This window comes from Canis aureus, chromosome 6, assembly GCF_053574225.1.
Source record: "Canis aureus isolate CA01 chromosome 6, VMU_Caureus_v.1.0, whole genome shotgun sequence".
Taxonomy (NCBI): domain Eukaryota; kingdom Metazoa; phylum Chordata; class Mammalia; order Carnivora; family Canidae; genus Canis; species Canis aureus.
The window spans coordinates 10,601,057-10,619,009 of record NC_135616.1 but is presented as its reverse complement, the minus strand read 5'-3'; the positions used below and the strand labels follow the sequence as shown (position 1 = coordinate 10,619,009).

The 17,953-nt window shown below is 39.3% G+C and overlaps 1 protein-coding gene across 29 annotated transcripts in view; it reads right to left on the bottom strand.

The window, feature by feature from the left end:
- DLGAP1 (DLG associated protein 1) overlaps positions 1-17,953 on the bottom strand; it is an 875,942-nt gene that overhangs the window by 277,197 nt on the left and 580,792 nt on the right. The gene's annotated exons all lie outside the window — the stretch shown is intronic.

The window sequence follows — 17,953 nt, the reverse complement described above, 5'->3', positions numbered from 1 at the left end:
ATAAGCTTTTGGGGCTGGTAGAAAATGTTAGAGAGGTGACAGCTGATGACAAAGGGGCTGCTGTTGGGAAGATGCCCTGTGATTCCACATCAAGAGGTAGCTACTAAGATATCACATTCTGGTATAATGTGAGGATAGGGGAGGAAAATTAATTTTCTTCATTGTCTACCCTACATTTTGATTGTAGTGGGCATCTGTGGGGTTTGTGACCCTGATTCTAATTCTGGTTCTTGTAGTCACATCTTCATGATTTGGCCCTGGAGAACCCTTCCTCCCCAGAAGGAAACACACTTGAAGTCCATGCATCTCAGGAGCAGCACAAGAGTTGGCTTAGCCAATCAACACATCACATTCCCCAGGCGCCTGGCTCGGGTCAGGGCTGAGCATATGATCTAAGCCTGCTTGGTAGGCAAGCATCTCTACCCTTGCTTGGAACACTGGGTTAAAGATATTTCCTTTTTCATTCAGAACATCCATAGCGAAGAAATTGGCCTTAGGACTTACTGCTGGTCTTTTCATAATCCCAACACACAAACATTATCTCATTCAATACAAAACCCTATGTTGTTATTAATCCCATTGCAAAGATGAGAAAATTGAGACTTGGTGCTATTAAATAACTTACAGTAAATTGTACAGTTAGTAAATCATATTTAGAATTGAAGGGCAGGTTTATTTCAAATTTCTATGTTATATTATTCTGTGTTTCAAAACTTAGCAATTTTCCATTAAATATAAAACTCAAACATTAAGTTACGGGGAGCTACAATGCTGTAACATTTTGACAACTGTAACAAGAAAGGAGGGTTAGGTGCTTGGAAGAACCACAGAACACCCATCATCCAGCAGTTACAGTTGGCTACAGATTTTATATACAAGCAAGATCATAAACATCTTAAAAGTTGCAAGATTAAAAACAACAGAGGTTTAGGTCTGTAGTAAGTATCTTACATTTATTTCCGTTGACAATGATAAGCTAATTTAGAGACTTTCTTAGTTTTTAATGCAACTTGTTCATTCCTCGCATGTCTTTCTGGCATATTTGAGGCATATCTGTTTGCTTGCAATGGCTAGGTGAGCCATCGTCGCTGTAGTCATGCATGGTGGCATCTGTCCACTATATCCCCTGTGGTTTGTAGCTATAATTCCAAAAGTTAAATTCCCTGAGGCAAATTTGAATTCTGTGTCTGGTGTTCAAAAGCAGAAATGTAGGTAGGTTAGTGATCTTCCTGAAGTCAACTGAAGCCCAGATGTAGAAACATCATTCATCAAAACTAAACGTTGGTGTGGACTAAAATCTTCAAATCTCTCAGCAGTTCAGAGACCCTGCTACGTGTCAATGTTTATAGATATGGATCTTTAGCCTCAGAACTTAAAGTCTGATGAGCTTGGAACAGCTAGTTTGCATCAAATCAATCATCTCTAGTATTAATACTTAATTTCAAAAATTACCAATTTTGAAACAGATTTCAGCAAATATTTTCCTTTAGTTTACTATTAAGTTTGGGATACTAAGTTTCTCAAACAGGACCATAAATTATTAGATTTGTACATACACCATTAACTTAGCTATTTGGTGTCTATCAGAAAGAACCAAAAGATTTAAGAAGAGATACAGCTCAAAATTTTCTGCTTTTCAAAAAATCACTATCATCTGATTACTGGGGCACCTTGGTGGTCCACCTGTTTGGACTTTTCATTCCAAGATACATTCATGACACCTAAAAGTAGACTGTATTCAAATAGGCAAAAATAGGGATCCCTGGGTGGCGCAGCGGTTTGGCGCCTGCCTTTGGCCCAGGGCGCGATCCTGGAGACCCGGGATCGAATCCCACATCGGGCTCCCGGTGCATGGAGCCTGCTTCTCCCTCTGCCTGTGTCTCTGCCCCTCTCTCTCTCTGTGATTATCATAAATAAATAAAAAAATTTAAAAAAACAAAAACAAAAACAAAACAAATAGGCAAAAATAGAATCTCTCCTTTGTGAACACCATTCATTTTAATTCAATTAAACCATCATCTTTCGAATTATGTGAATATAGTTCTTGACATCTAGAAAGAGTGGAATAATATTTTGGGTGTCTTTATGCACATGTGTAATACAAAATTCCCCTTTAAAAATTATCATATGGGAAAATGGCCTTTTGAGGATTTGTACTCGAAGGCTATATTTCAATCCAATTCCTCTAGGCAGCATGATACAGAACTAATAGGAATTGTTACACAAGCATGTGCATGGATGAGCATGACACTCAACATATATCTGAACCATTATTTCCAAGCTAGCTCAGGCTCTGTTGAAAGGAAATGCCTCGGTTGGAGTATTCTTTGTAGAATCTGAGGTGAGGTTTCTTAGACCAAACTTTATTATGGTATTTTCTTCCTTTTCTTAGTGGTTAAGGTGGAGTTAATTAAGTACCATTTCTTTTGTGACTCTTTCAAAATCCTTTAATGGGATTTATTCATTTACTCAATGTATATTTATTGAGCCTATTATTGTGAAACAGGTGCTATTTTAGGTACTGGGGATACAGTATGTATAATGGGGAAGGAGGAAGATAGGCATGAATAAAGTAAGTAAAATGCATATTAGATGGGCTGTACTACAGAGAAAAAGAAAGCAAGAGATGGGAACAAAGTGTGCACAGAGGAGGGAGAGGGAGTGTGGTGGGATTTGCAGTACTGCAGAGCATGGTCCTTGGAGACCTCACTGAGAAGCCGATCTTGAGTAAAGATCAAATGGGGAGGGAATCAGCTGAAAGATCTGTAGGGCAAGTGTTTGGAGCAGAAAGAAGAGTAAGAAAGTCTGGCTGGTGAGACCTGCCTGCCATGCTGCCTTTGGAGGCCCAGTAGGGCAGTGGGGTGAGAGGAGACAGGAGATGAGCACAGAATGGTGATGGGTAGGGAGGGGGTCCAGATCACTGGGCCTCATAGGCCACTAGAAGGGTTGTCGCTTTTCCTCGGAGAGATACGAATAGCTTGGAGCTTCTGATGAGAGATGTGACGGGTCCTGGTTTAAAAGAATCACTTGGCTTACTGAGTTGAGGTTTCTAGAGGGGAAAATTTGGAGGCTCATACACTAATCCAGACTGGAATTGAAGGCAGTGAGAATGGTGGTAGTGGAGGAGGTAGGGAGAAGATAGAGCCAGTAGGCTTCTCAATGATGACTTGGACATGGGAATTGAGAGTAGAGAAAAGTTAAGAATGAATTCATGATTTTTGGCTTGGTCAGTTGATGGGATTGAATTCCCATTAGTTGAGATGAGAAAACCTAAGGGAGGTGTGGGCTGGGGTGTAAAGATTAGGAGTTCAGTTTGGGACATATTAAGTTTGAGATGCCCATGAGACATCTAAGTAGAGAGGTTGACTAAGGCCCTGGATATGAAAGGCTGGGTGTTCAGGCTGTCTGGGCTGCAGAAACAAATGTGGGCGCTCACATGGTATTTAAAGCTCAGATAATAACGGAGGTGACCTAAGAAATGAATGTCGATAGAGAAAAGTGACCAAGAGCTGTGCCCATTTGGTACTGACCCAACCACAGGGGATAGGGAGTTAAGGAGGAACAAACAAGGGATTCTGAGAAAGATCAGCAAGGTGTGTTGTCCTGGAAGCCAAGTGAGGAATTTTTTAAGGAGGAAGGAGTAATGAACTGTCACAGTGATTTTTTTCCTGGTCTTAATATCACGGGTACACTAAATCAGCAACATTCATTGTATTCCTTAGTCATTAGCTGCTTTCTACAAAGAGTTCTGCTGTTCATTAATTAGCTTTATCTTCCCAGCAAAATGCAAGCTTCTTGAGAGCGAAGCTTTTGTTTTCTTCTTTTGCTCTCTCTCTAGAGCAGTAGCTTTTAAATAGTTTTTGACTACATTTCACAGTACGGAATACATCTTCCTTTGGAAACTGTATATGCACATATACAACAGAAAGAAAGAAAGAAAAAGAAAAAGAAAGAAAGAAAGAAAGAAAGAAAGAAAGAGAAAGAAGAAAGAAAGAAAGAAAGAAAGAAAGAAAGAAAGAAAGAAAGAAAGAAAAAGAAAGAAATGAAAGAAAGACTTAACCTGTGTGCCATGTACTCTATCTTCTTTTCTGTTCTCTTCTATTGTCTTCAATATAATTAAAAATAATGTTTTCTATGACCAACTGAATTGATTTCACTAGCCACTAATTGGTTGCTATCGTTGGCTTGAAAAGCACTGTTTTGAAAACATCTAGCACAGAGCACCGCCGCATTCATTATTAATCCTGGGACAATGTGATTCATCTTTGTTTCTCCCAAAGTACCTCCTGTACAGTAGTAAATGTTTAAATATGTGCTTGTTGAATGAATAGCTTTGAGACCCTAAAGTAATAGTTCTAGAATTGAGCTCTCTGGCTCTTACCTACCTTAACTTTCACTGATTGAAATTTTATAGAAGAATATTTCATAAAAGTTCTCTAACTTCAGAATGAGGACAACAAGATTGTCCTTTCTGAATGGGCCCCTGTGTAGCCAAGAGTCAGAGAAAGCACTGGCCAGGGATGCCTAAACAGATGGAGGGAGTCCATTAGTTGGGTTAGGACAACTTCTACAAAGCCAGGTCAAGGCAGCCTGATGGTGGAAATGCCTTTGCATGTTTTTGATATATCAGCCTCTAAGGGCCAGGAGCAGTGAGGTTCAAAACATTTTTAAAAGCTAATTACAACAATTTTTAAAAAGGCTTTTATTCACCTTAGAACAATCCTGTTTTTTTTTTTATTTTAATTGATATGGCCTCTGACATCCATATGAAACGTGTCTTTTAATGTTTAAATCCTGCATACAGAGCTCCTACAAAAGTGTCACAGAAAAAAAATGGAATATTTTCCTACCAGGCAATTCTTACCCAGGTAGCTTTTCACTTATAGGGAAGGAGCATAGCACAATGAATACAGTATAGAATTTGGAATCAGGTAAACTTGGATTCAGATTTGACTCTTTCACTTCCCAGATGTGTGATTTTGGTCCGATGACTTTCACATCTTTTAACCTCAGTGTTCTCAAACAAAGTGAGGACAGTAACATATATATCAGGACCTAACTATAAGGACATAAATGATGTAAAAAATGCATATATAATTTCTATTAGATAATTGCTTGATTTTGGAATTCAAAAGGTATTTTCATGTAGAAATTATATCGTCCATGATGATTAAATTCCCACATGGGGCCAACCCCTACCTTCTATTTAATTCATAGCAGATCTGAACCATGATGGAATATGCAATAGTTTCAAGGTTACTTCAGCCTGGAGTAGGAGGGGGCTTGGGATGGGGAAGATCAGTGCACTTGCGAAATTTCTAGAGGCTGGTGTGTAAGGGACAGTTGATTGGGCTGATGTCCTCAGAGCAGAACAGACAAAACAGATTTTTTTTTTAAGATTTGATTTATTTATTCATGAGACACACACACACACACACACACACACACACACACACACACACACACAGAGGCAGAGACACAGGCAGAGGGAGAAGCAGGCTCCATGCAGGGAGCCTGACGTGGGACATGATCCCGGGTCTTCAGGATCACACCCTGGGCTGAAGGTGGTGCTAAACTCCTGAGCCACCCGGGCTGCCCAGAACAGATTTGTTTTAAGGAACTCGCCCAATGAGATGAGCACTGGGTGTTATACTATATGTTGGCAAATTGAATTTAAATAGAAAATAAATTTTAAAAAATCAACAGAAGTGGAAAAAAAAAAGGAACTCTCTCATGTGGTTATGGGGAGCAATAAGTGTGAAATCCGTAGGGATGGTTAGTGCTCTGCAAACTTAGCAGGAGCTGAGTCTTGAGGCAGAATTTCTTCTGCTCTAGGAAGCCACAGTTTTGTTCTTAGGCCTTTCAACTGATTGGATGAGGCCTACCCACATTATCAGGGGGTAATCTTTCCTTAGAGTCAACTGATTGTAGATAGTAGCCATATCTATAAGCTTCCTTCAGAGCGATACCTAGATTAGTGTTTGATTAAATAACTGAGGACTCTAGTCTAGCCAGGTGGCCACACAGAACTACCCATCACAGATGGAGACTCTAGTGGCAGCTTCTGAGGTAGTGGGCGCGGGACTCCAGAGGCAGACAGGGCCACCTCAGTGTTTACTGTCATATACATTCTCCTCAGTTGTGAGCTGCATATGCTCTGTTCACTCTTCTAAGGAGTTAGTTTGGGCCAAAAACCTATATGTAAACACCAACTCCCTAATCAGCTGTTCAGAACATCTGCAAAGGCCATCCAAGCAGAGAAACCTTGCTGTGCCAGCTTTGCACACAGTGCCTAGCGGAGTGCCTGACAGGTGCATTCTCTTTAATAAGACAAAATAAGTTATTCTGAATTTAATTGACAGGTTTTTAAAAGCAGGGAAGCCATTTATGAAATGTTTGTTTCTTGCTGACCAATGAACAGGAAAATCTAGTCACCTGAACCATCACATCATGTGAAATAAATAGGAGCTTCAGATCCTTTATTTCAGCCCTTCTACATTCTAAAAGGCCAGGAATTCCACAATGACCTGCCTTAATAAAATGAATATAGAGCTAACCTAAATAGAGAATTACTGTAACAACCTGCACATACTATTAATGTGACACTATCGCAATATTTTAAGAATATTTGTTTATAAATCTGGCTCACCCACCAATCTGTAAGCAACTTGAGAGGAGGGATGATATTATTTGTCTGGCAGAAACTCTGCTTTTTTCATGTCTATATACTCAGTTCCAAGCAATGTATCAAATAAGATATAAGAAAATAAGATAAAAGTGCTCATGAAATCTTTTATTATATCACCTAAGATATACCTGACTTATTAAATAGTTGAGAAGTAAGCATGAGAATCTTTAGTCCTGGATTTTTCTCCACCAATGGCAGGGAAGAAATATAGCATCCAATGTGGGCTAGTAGGAAGGACTGCAGGTCAGGAGGGGCCTGGTCGGTGAAGAAGCTGATGGGGGTTGGTATAGTATCTGTGGTAGGTTTGTCAGGGGGTGGACATATATAGCCAGCATCCAGAGGAAAGGTTGTGGTGGCCTCCAGGGAGCTGAAGTTGGATGTTTCTATGAAGATCTCTGGGGAAACACAACCACATTCCACAGTGGGGTGGAATAGAACCCCTACTAAACCCACACGGCCCCATCACCAGATTGCGGCAGGACCAGTCAAGCAGAATCCTAAAATTTTTTAGCTCACCCAGTGCATTCTAAAACACATTTCATGGATCACTCTTCCATCAAAATGCTTCATGGAAGAGGGTTCTAAGACAGAAGAGGTTTGGGACATGCTCTATATGGCATTGTTCTCTTAGAGAGTTGCCATCCATATGAGCAGCATAATGGTCACAGGATGTCTACCAATAAAGAAACCTAAGTATGTCAAATTCTATGCCTCTTCTTTGGGTGAAGATCTGTCCACATTATGTTTTGATAAATATCATTTACCTCATTTACAGTTTATATGGCTAATATGTGGCAAAATTGGGCTAGGATTCAGGTCTCTTCTCTCTTGGACCTATATGGAGCGTTTCAGCTCCATTATATTGTACTTATTTATCCATCCAGTGGACTCAACGAAATGAAAAAAAAAATACATTAATCTAAATGAGTGCCTTCCACAACTTGTAAAACTGTTTTGATCTCCCTATCTGGATCTGCAGAGGATAAACGGAGGGTGGGCTCTATGTGTAGAAGGGAAAAAACCATAACAAGACTCAGGCTCTGGGAGCTTCCACTTTGTGTCAAGTCTATGCCATTATTTTTTTCACTTCAGGAATCTGTGCAAATGAAAGACAGTAACAGAGAAATGAATGTGGCATTGATCTATAAGGATAGGTATGTGGCACATGGCTTGCATTTTATATCATAAACCTAGATTGTGCCACGCTTTTACAGTGAGAATGGTAATGAGGTAAGGATGTCTTACTCAAGATAGTACATGATTCTCTTTGGATACAAAAGAATCTCTGCGCATGGCATGCACACCATCATCCCTTCTATTGCCAAACACTGACTGCAATTCAGTCTTCAGTATTTCGTCTCTCTCACATCCACGAACACGCAGGCAGATTTCATATTCAAGGATGATGTTTAACCTATTACAGAAGTTGTATGTTACCCTGAGACAGTAGCAACACAGATATATTTGTTTTGAGAAAGGCTTTTGGTCTTCTTTTCTTTCTTTAGCTTTCTGGTAATAAGTCAAACTGACCTGATTCAGGTTTTTCAGATACTCATGCTTTCCTGGTAACAATGCTGGCTTTCTGCAATTCATACAGCCCTCACTACAGCTGGCCGAGTGGGTCCTTAACCTCCCACTCAAGCTGGCAGTTGTTTGTGCAGAGTAACAAATTTTGAATTAATAGAAAAGCATTAAATTAAGCTCCACTTATGATATCCCATTCGACAAAAAGGAATTATTTTTGTTTTCCCTGAAACGGGTTTGGACAACAACCAGAAGACGACACAAAGCAGAACAGTTTTGTGTCAGAATGTCCACAGGAAGCATTTTTCCTACGAGGACATAGTTGTTAAATTAGGAAAAAAAACCCACAAAACTAAGTGGCTTCCTAATTTCTACCCAAACCAGTCAAATGTCTGAATTAATGCCAGAGGAAAGGCATTTCTACCCAATTTCTACCCAATTTCTACCCAAACCAGTCAAATGTCCCTGATATCACTGGAAGTCTAAAACGTAGTAAATACTTTCTGGGGGTGAGTAGGATATTGTGGAGTAGGAGGCAGGAAAGGGGGATCCTCCCCTCCAACCACTGAGGCAGAGGGGGTTAGATGACTTTGTCCCTGGCACACACACCCCCGCCCCTCAATCTGGCAACTTAAATGCATTCTCTAGTTTCATCCAAGATGCACCTAGATGTAAATTTTGAACTCATTACAGTTGTAATAAATATGTGGTGCATAAAAACAATAGAAACTCATAAGTGATTTTTCCTCTCTGGGGTTTCTTAGGGATGGGTTTTTGAATGAGAATCACATGAGTAACAATTGATTTTTTTTTTTTTTTGCCCAATTTTGTAGAAGGCATAATTTTCTTGAAATTTCTATGAATGGAGAAATACATTTATTTGTTTTGTTTTAATTTACAAAACATTTTTTTGAAAAGATTCATTCATTCATTCATTCATTCATTCATGAGAGACGAGAGAGAGGCAGAGACACAGGCAGAGGGAGAAGCAGGCTCCTTGCAGGGAGCCTGATGCAGGACTCAATCCCAGGACCCCGAGCCAAAGGCACACGCTCAACCACTGGGCCACCCAGGTGCCCCAATTTACAAAATATCTTGCCTTTGTTCTTATGCTACACAGAAACCAATGGGGACATAAAAATTGTGTCTGGGAGGCATCTGGTTATCATGAAATGCTTAAATCAAAAGTTTGTAGCATGTGTGATCAATAAAAGTAGAGGGAAACTGGCTCATTTGACCTAATTCCCCTATGAGCATTATCATTGGTTGCTTCAGAAGGATACAATTCAGATGATTTTTAATATCTTTATTAAAGTCTTTGAAGAGGTAGATTTACAAAGGTAGAGTAAGTGTAAAAACTCTGTCATTGCATTAATTCAATTAACAATGAACACTTCACAACCCATTCCTAGAGAAGTTGATGATATGAAGAAAGAATTGACTGAAAGACTGAATGAATACAAATAATATCTGCAATTTATTGAACTGATAAACTAGCATAAAGATTTATTTACTGGGTGATTTTTTACGGCATTGTTTGTAAAAGCTAAAAAAGGGATGGTGAATAATGTTGCTCAATATTGTTAATGTGGCAGTTCCTCAAATGTTAAAATATAGTAGAATGTGGTCTTCATGAAGCAGGGATTTTTTTATTTAATTCTATATTCTTAGTGTCTGGAACTGTGCCTGGCACATGGTAGATGGGCATTAAACATTTGCTAAAGAAATGAACACTCCTAGATAATGAAGCACTTTACAGTTATTAAAAAGAATGAGGTGATTTATATGTACTGCCATGAAGAGAAGATCAAATATATGATAAAGTCAAAAGGGCCAAATGCTGAACAGTAACTTACAGTATGATAAGAGTTTGTTAAAAAGAAAGAAAAGAAATGCATGTATATATTGTGTTTGAATACACGTGTAAAACATCAGAAGGAAGATGTCATCAGAAGGATAATAGTTGTGGTTACGTTTAGGAAGTAGAAATGGGGAGCTGGGAAGCAGAGGGGTTTTACTTTTAACTCTTTACCATTCTGTACCATTAGTATTTTTTTTTCAGAATTAACAAATAAAACTTTAATGGAAAATTAATTCTGTGGAAAACCCCCAAATCCGTTTAAAAAATGAAATCTATGAAAAAAAAACCCAAAAATTCACAACTCATATAGGTCTATTTTTAAACGTTTATGTTGTCTTTACATTATTTCAATCTACAGATACTACTTCGTCACTTGCAAAGAAAACCCAAGGAACAGGTTTTTACTGGAAATTGATGAAACTTGGGCGGGAAAATCAGAAAATGGAATCGTTAGAGAGCCATTACTAAAGAATCTATTTTGCTTTCCTATTTTTTTCAGCTTGGGCTAGAATTTTATATTCAAAGTTAAGAAAATTTACGTGTAACTGTATGCAAAAATCCATATGGTCCATGTCAGTCTGCACCACTTATTTTCAATGAGATAAAACAGCATATTTAAACGTAGAATTTTCTCATTGGATTTAGACGACTCAGCTGGTTACCCAGCAGCACTCTGCTTAAAAATAGATAGGATGACATTTGTGGGTGTTTTTAAAAAAATACCCTTTGGAGAAAGAAGCAGAACTCTAATGCCACATTTACCATGTACATTATATAAGAAAGACAAGTTTTATGTTAGGAGGACCTCACATAAATTATTCTCCTTTCTAACATATAAACTCTAGCACTTTTGGAACCGATCACCGTCACTGGTTGTAGAAGGGCATCTCATCTGAGTTTCGCTTTTGGGTGATTGTAATTAATTTAACAGAAGCCTAAATGTGGATGGAAGTAGTTTCTTATAATTGCAGATGGAGACTCTGTCGTCGTTCACCCTTCTAGACATGTGCTTTCTCCGATCACTCCTTCAGCAGCTATCTGTTGGTGTCAGCTCTGCAGCAGGCACCGTGGTTATGAAAGTGCATATAAAGGTGATTTTGAGTATATTTTAACTGACTTTATAGACCTATTTAATAATGTTTATACCAACCTGCCAAAAATAGGAAGTGGTTAATATCAGCCTTAAACCTGCTGTCATATGATTCCACAGAGTCTAGAATAAGAATTAAAGTAGGTTGAGCTGAAAATACACTGTCATCCAAAATTTCAAACTGAATAGATATATGGGAGAATTATAGTCAATTAAGGTATGAAATATTAAAATCAGTGTTCCAATCCTGGTAGCATCACTGATGCCAAAGGATTACGACATCAGGAGGAAATGAAGACAAATGCATCACTTTTCCACCTAGAAAAATACACCTATCGTAGAATCCTACTGATTTTCTTTATTTAAAAAAAAATACATGTTAGGAGGAAATTGCATCTATCAAGTAACAGGAAAGAGGAAATCAGATCTGTGTGAGAGCCCGGGTGCATATCATTACTAGGCAACATTTTTATCCTCAGTTTTTAGAGATGTTTTCTCTGAGTACTCATAAAAGGTAATGGGATTAGATTCTCTTTCTTCCCTTCTCAAGCATTGTCCTGACTCTGAATGCTGTCCACACAGACAGTAGGTGAATGGTATCTGCCCACCAAGGAGGCGTTGCACTTTTTCGCCCCTCCTGTTATGTGACTTGAATCCCTGGCTTGCTCCATTTCGGGCTTGCACCTGCTCCTTGCTCTGAGGTAGCGCACTGACCTGAAGTCATCACAGAGGGTGATCAGGTTAAGGAGATAGAGTCCTCAACCACACTTTCTTCCATCTCTCCTTGGAATCTACTTCTCAAAGGTGGCCTAAGTGGCCCTCCTACTGGACACATTATTTCATCACTATTGTATCTTCCATTTCTTAGATTCTGTGAAGGCTTTTAATGGTCCCCACCCCCCAACTCCTCCTGAGAGCAGGGATTTTGTGTTTTCTTTTGAATAGCGTGGTATAGTTCTGAGTACCCCGTGGCATACTGTAAAAGTGAGAAATACTAATGAGGGACAAGGAAGCAGGCTCTCAAAGCCCTGGGGCTGGCTACAGGAGAACTCAGAATGAGGGGGGGAAAATAAATCAATTTCTACCACAAAAGCAAGATTTAACCTCTTATTAGATCCAGCTGCTACATGTGAAAAAGTGTGTTAAAAAAATGGCACAGAGGTTTTGTGAGGGGGCACCATGCATGTGGACTAGGCTTTCAAGATAAGTTTTCCATTTTCTTTCTGATTTGGGGTGTTGTGATATAACAGGATTTTGGAATTCAAGCATATGTTGTTTTCTACCTTTTATGTTTAAACCTCCACTATAACGAATTAACTCTCCCTCCCCAATAACTTTCTTTTCTATAAAAATGAAGCACTTAGGGATGCCTGGGTGGGTCAGCGGTTTAGGGCCTGCCTTCAGCCCAGGTTTGTGATCCTGGATTCCCAGGATCGAGTCCCACATTGGGCTCCCTGCATGGAGCCTGCTTCTCCCTCTGCCTGTGTCTCTGCCTCTCTCTCTCTTTCTCTCTCTCTCTCTCCCTCTCTCATGAATGGATAAATAAAATCTTAAAAAAAAAAAGAAGCACTTAGACATATGGTAAAATTTAAATATAGCCCCTTTTAGGACTCTTCAGTTCTATTTGTATGTGGTTTTTGACCTGGTGTGAAAAAGTTAATTTTGGCAAGCAATGGACATTATTAATCTTATACTTTATACAAACATATCCTCTTTGTAAACGAAACTTTCAAAAATACCAAACTTATAAAAACATTAATTTATAATTTCATTTTAAGAAAACAGAATACCCCGGATTATCAAAGTCACATGCAGTGAGGAATGCAGCAAGTACTAACCCCTTTTTTCTCTTTCTAGATCCCATGATAGCTTGGAAAAGAGACTTTTTTTTAACCAGCACATTACTAGTTGATGACATCTGATTTCTTAGCAGTTTAAAAATAACGTAGATTAGGATAGAGCCAGGAATTAAAACTGGGGAGAGGAAAGAGGCAGAGGGTAGAAATAATAGCCACGCATCTGCGGTAAGAAATCTTCAATGAATGATAAAAGAACAGAATTTTCTTGGTGTTCTAGCCCAACAAAATCACTCTCCTTCCACAAGCACAGCACTTGATTCTAGTGTAATGAAAGCTAGCAAAAATTTAACTGGTTTACGTGAAATAAGGAAATCCTAAAATACTAGTTGCTCTTTTTTCAAGGCAACTTTTCTTTTAGCTCTTCATCAGTTTCAGTCATGCTGATTGGGGTCTTTCACTTGCTATCAAATATACCACTGTGTGGTCTATAAACAAGCGTAACTAGACATGCTCAACTGTTGTCAAGCACAGTAACTGGGCATGCTTGGAAGGCATGTTTGTATTACCTCAAATGCCTGGCACTGTGCCTTCCACACACATTGTTCATGTGTTCACATTGTTCATGCTGATGTACATGGGAAGTGGAGGATTCACTTTCCCCCATAGTCACCCTAGCTGGTAATGAGCTGCAACCTTCTTTGTTTAGAATGAGTGAATTCTTAGAGCCAGGTTATTAACTACGTAATTCTAAATTTACTAAATATTTCAGATGGATGTACAATGATTAGATAGTAGTTTATAATTTGTCCCTGAGATTTGGACATACTAATAGGCCCTTTTGAGTTGCTTGTTTGTTGTAGGTAGATTCTGTACACATTCAAACCCTTGATAATTTATTAATGATGCATTCAATTCATATAGGGTAATTTTATTCCAAATGTGAATGTGACATGTTTTACTACTGCTCTTGTTATTTATACATGTAATAAAAAGATAATAGCAGCAACCATAAGTAATAGTAGCATCCATCGCACATGATAAATTTATCTTCCTTAAGGAAACAATTGTGAATTTTAGACAATTTGTCCTCAAATTGAAAGACAATAGGTAAAAACAACCTGTGGTTTTACTGTATTTGAAAATAAATTAGTGTGCATTTAACATGGCATTTTGTTTTCCTTTTATAGCCTGCCTTGATTTAAAAAAAAAAAAAAAAAAAAAAACATGTCAGGAAGGAGATGGCAAATTTGATCTGGAAGGTGAAGAAAATCTCTTTTTAAATTCCAGATCACATATTGAGTTGTGTAGTTGAGCTACAACAGATAAGGAATTAATATCCACATCATGGATGAAGCAGTTCTGGTATTATTTACTTGTGTACTTTCTTACTTTCAAGAGAACTGGGTGGAAGGCCTCATTTTCTTTACACACTGACCCTGGGATTCACAAACTTTATTATTTTCTTTATCTCATGATAACTCTGCCTGTAGGGCACAACTGGTGAATCAATTAATCCATCCGTCCATTCATTCACTTTTTTTTGTTCTTTTTTTTTAAAGACTTTATTTATTCATGAGAGACACAGAGAGAGGCAGAGACATAGGGAGAGGGAGAAGCAGGCTCCATGTGGGGAGCCCGATGCAGAACTAGATCCTAGGACCCAGGATCATGACCTGAGCCAAAGGCAGATGCCCAACAGCTGAGCCATCCAGGTGCCTCTTTTTTTTTGTTCTTGAACTCCCTCAAATCTTCTTTTTTCCCATTTCCACCTTTATTGAGATATAATATATAACGTTGTGTAAGTTTAAGGTGTACAACATATTGGTTTGATATATATTGCAAAATGATTACCACCATAGCTTTATCTAATACCTCATCACATCAATTAAAACACCTCCCCTTTTTTGTGGGGATAACATTTAAGATCTACTTTCTTGGCAACCATTCACATTTATTGAATGCTTTCTACATGCCAAGTCCTGTGGGAGAGGAAGACATGGTATCAGTGGACTGGTATTCACCCCCAGGGATCTGTCTACTGAGGGAAAGGTAGAATTAGTGGAGGGGAGGGAGCAACAATCATTTAAATGTGGTTTCAATGAAGTGTGGAAATTGCTAACAAATACCTACTGGACAATGCAATTAACACAGAAGCTGGTTCAAGGAGGTCATACTTCACTTGAGACATGAATGATGGGCAAGAATTTGCCAGTGGGGCCCAGGTGGAAGAGGATATTACAGGAGAGAAGAGAAATAGCACATGGGAGGCATGGCTGTGTGAAAAGGCACAGTGTGTTCTGGAGGAAATACCAAATTATGTACAACACGTGGAGATTGCAAATGAACTAACTTCATTTCAGCCTACACCTCTCTGGGTATTGCTAGAAATAGATTAAGTAGAAGGCACTCAGTCTCCTGCTAATAGTCTTGACTTGCCTTAAAGCACAATAAATCTTTTTCAGAAATCCTTTCCTCGGATTGTCTTCTATCAGGAATATGGCACCAAGAGACCAATAGAAAATGGCTCCTTTTGTTTTGTTTTGGGGACACAGATTCTTTTTTCTAAATCCACATTTCCTCCCTTCCTCAGCATGCCTGTTTGTTCAGGGAAATTGCCCACACCAGCCTTTCTTCAAAACTGATCACTCATGCCTCAACAAGGCATTTCATCATCTGCTCAGCCACTCTCCACTAGCACATCCCACCCTAGCCACCGTCCACTCTTTTCCGTGCAAGACCTCACTTCTATTCATGTCTGAATCCCCACACATGGCTTCACCCTTCGCCCCTTTCCTTCTGGGCCTCTCTCTGACACATGGCACTGCATGGAGTACTCAGAGGTCCTCTCTGCCCTACATATCAGCCTTTGTAATGCCATTTTTCTTGTGTTATCAGCTCATTTGGAGTCATCTTTCAGTTCCCAAAATATCACCATTGTGTTAGTTTCCTAAGGTTGCTGTTTCAAATTACCATAAACTTAATGGCTTAAAACAACTCACACTTATTCTCTCATGGTTCAGGAGCCAGAATTCCAAAACTGGTTCACTAAACTGAGACCAGGTACTTGGCAGGGCTGAGCTCCCTCCGGAAGCTCTAGGGGAGAATCTCTGTCCTTGCTCTTCCACCTTCTAGAGCTTCATTCCTTGCATTACTTAGCTCAAGGCCCTGTCCTCTGTCTTCAAAACCAGCAGCATATCATCTTCAAATCTCTCTTCTGCTTCCATGGTCTCATGGCCTTCTTCTGTGGTCAAGTCTCTCTCTGACTCCCTCTTATAAGGACACTTATGATTATTACACTTAGGGTCCACCCAGATAACCCAGGATAATTTCTCCTTCCCAATTCCCTTGGCTAATCACATCTGCAAAGTCCCATTTGTCACATAAGATAACATTCACAGCTTCCTGGGATTGAGATGTAGCCATATTTGGGCTATTTTCCATATGTCTCAACCACCAACAGTGTCATCATGGTGAGTACTTACTCTGATGAGCTAGGGTACCATTATTATCTTTGTTTTACAAATGAAGAGACTGAGGCACAGAAAGGTTAATTGACTTGTTCCAGGACACACAGATAGAGACATGATAGAAAGAGGATTCAAACCCAAGTCTTCCCAATCTGAAAGCATTTGCTGTGCACACAATGCTGAATCATCTCTCACATTTTGTGACTGTGTGCATCGTGTTGGTCTGGATCACAAGGACCACAGACTATCATGATCAGCACAAAATGGATTGTTCCCCAGAAACTGAATATGTCCTGTCTCTAGCCATCCTTCTAGATATTTCTTCCACAGAAAATAAGCAGTTGGGTGGTAACCAGAAGTAATTTGTTTCTCCCATGAAAGACCAGTGGAAGCCCCCTAAGTGTTTGACATCAGACTGTGGCCGACAAGCATTAAGGCATAACTGAGCTCAGGCAAAAGCACTGTTGGAAAGAGTAATCATAGAGCAGGACCAGGAAAAAAATCCATGTTGAAAAGGACAGTGGACTATTGTGAAGAAAAACAATGTATTGAAACAAAGCTCTTCATATTAGGATATATATCATTGCATCACATTTATCTTTCTTGATATTTTTATAGCCTATAATAAAACCATTAAAATAGCCAAAAATGGGGCATGTGAGTGGCTTAGCCAGTTAAGCATCTGACTCTTGATTTGGGTGCAGGACGTGATCTCAAGGTGATGAGATCAAGTCCTGCTTTGGGCTCTGCACTGGGTGTGGAGCCTGCTTAAGATTCTCTTTCCCTTTGCTTGTGTACCCCACCCCCCCAAAAGCCCCCCAGTCAAAGGACAATGGAAATAAAAAATAGGAGGCTGTTATTCTTACTACGGAGAAAGCAAGAAAGACAAAATGCTGCAGACACAGAGCCTGTAGAAAAAAGCTTGAGAATAAAGAGTATGGCACGAAGAAAGTTACCTTCAGAGTAACAATAAGGAAAAAAATGCATTCAGAGCAGACTATTGGAGGTCAGAAAGCTAATGAACAATTCATAATTCATTTTTAAGTTGAAAATGCTTTCTTATTCGAGGCAGGCAGTGGGCCATGTGGAGAATAGAAAGAGCTGGCCCTTAGAATCAGAGGGAGGGGCTCATGCCTTAACATCCGGCTCATTTATGGCAACTGGGGCCTTAGTGGTCTCATTTGTAAAATGGGAATGAGGATAAGATCATTTGTAAAATGGGAACGAGGATAAGAAGACTAAAGCATTTATGTGAACTGCTTTAGCACAGTACTTTGTAGGAATGAGTAACATAAAGAATCATTGCATTTGGTTTCTGCAACCTCATCAGAACAAAAGGTAATGAAGCTTGTTAAGGAGTCCAAGTGTCTATTCATGCATTCAGATGGAATTGGCTTTGCACTTGTTTGTGGCCACAGCTGTGACTAAGAGGCTGGATATCTACCTTCACAGAACTGATAGGCTAGTGGAATAGGCATCCTATATAAAATAGTAGAAGCATAGTGGGAAAATAATGGGTGCTAT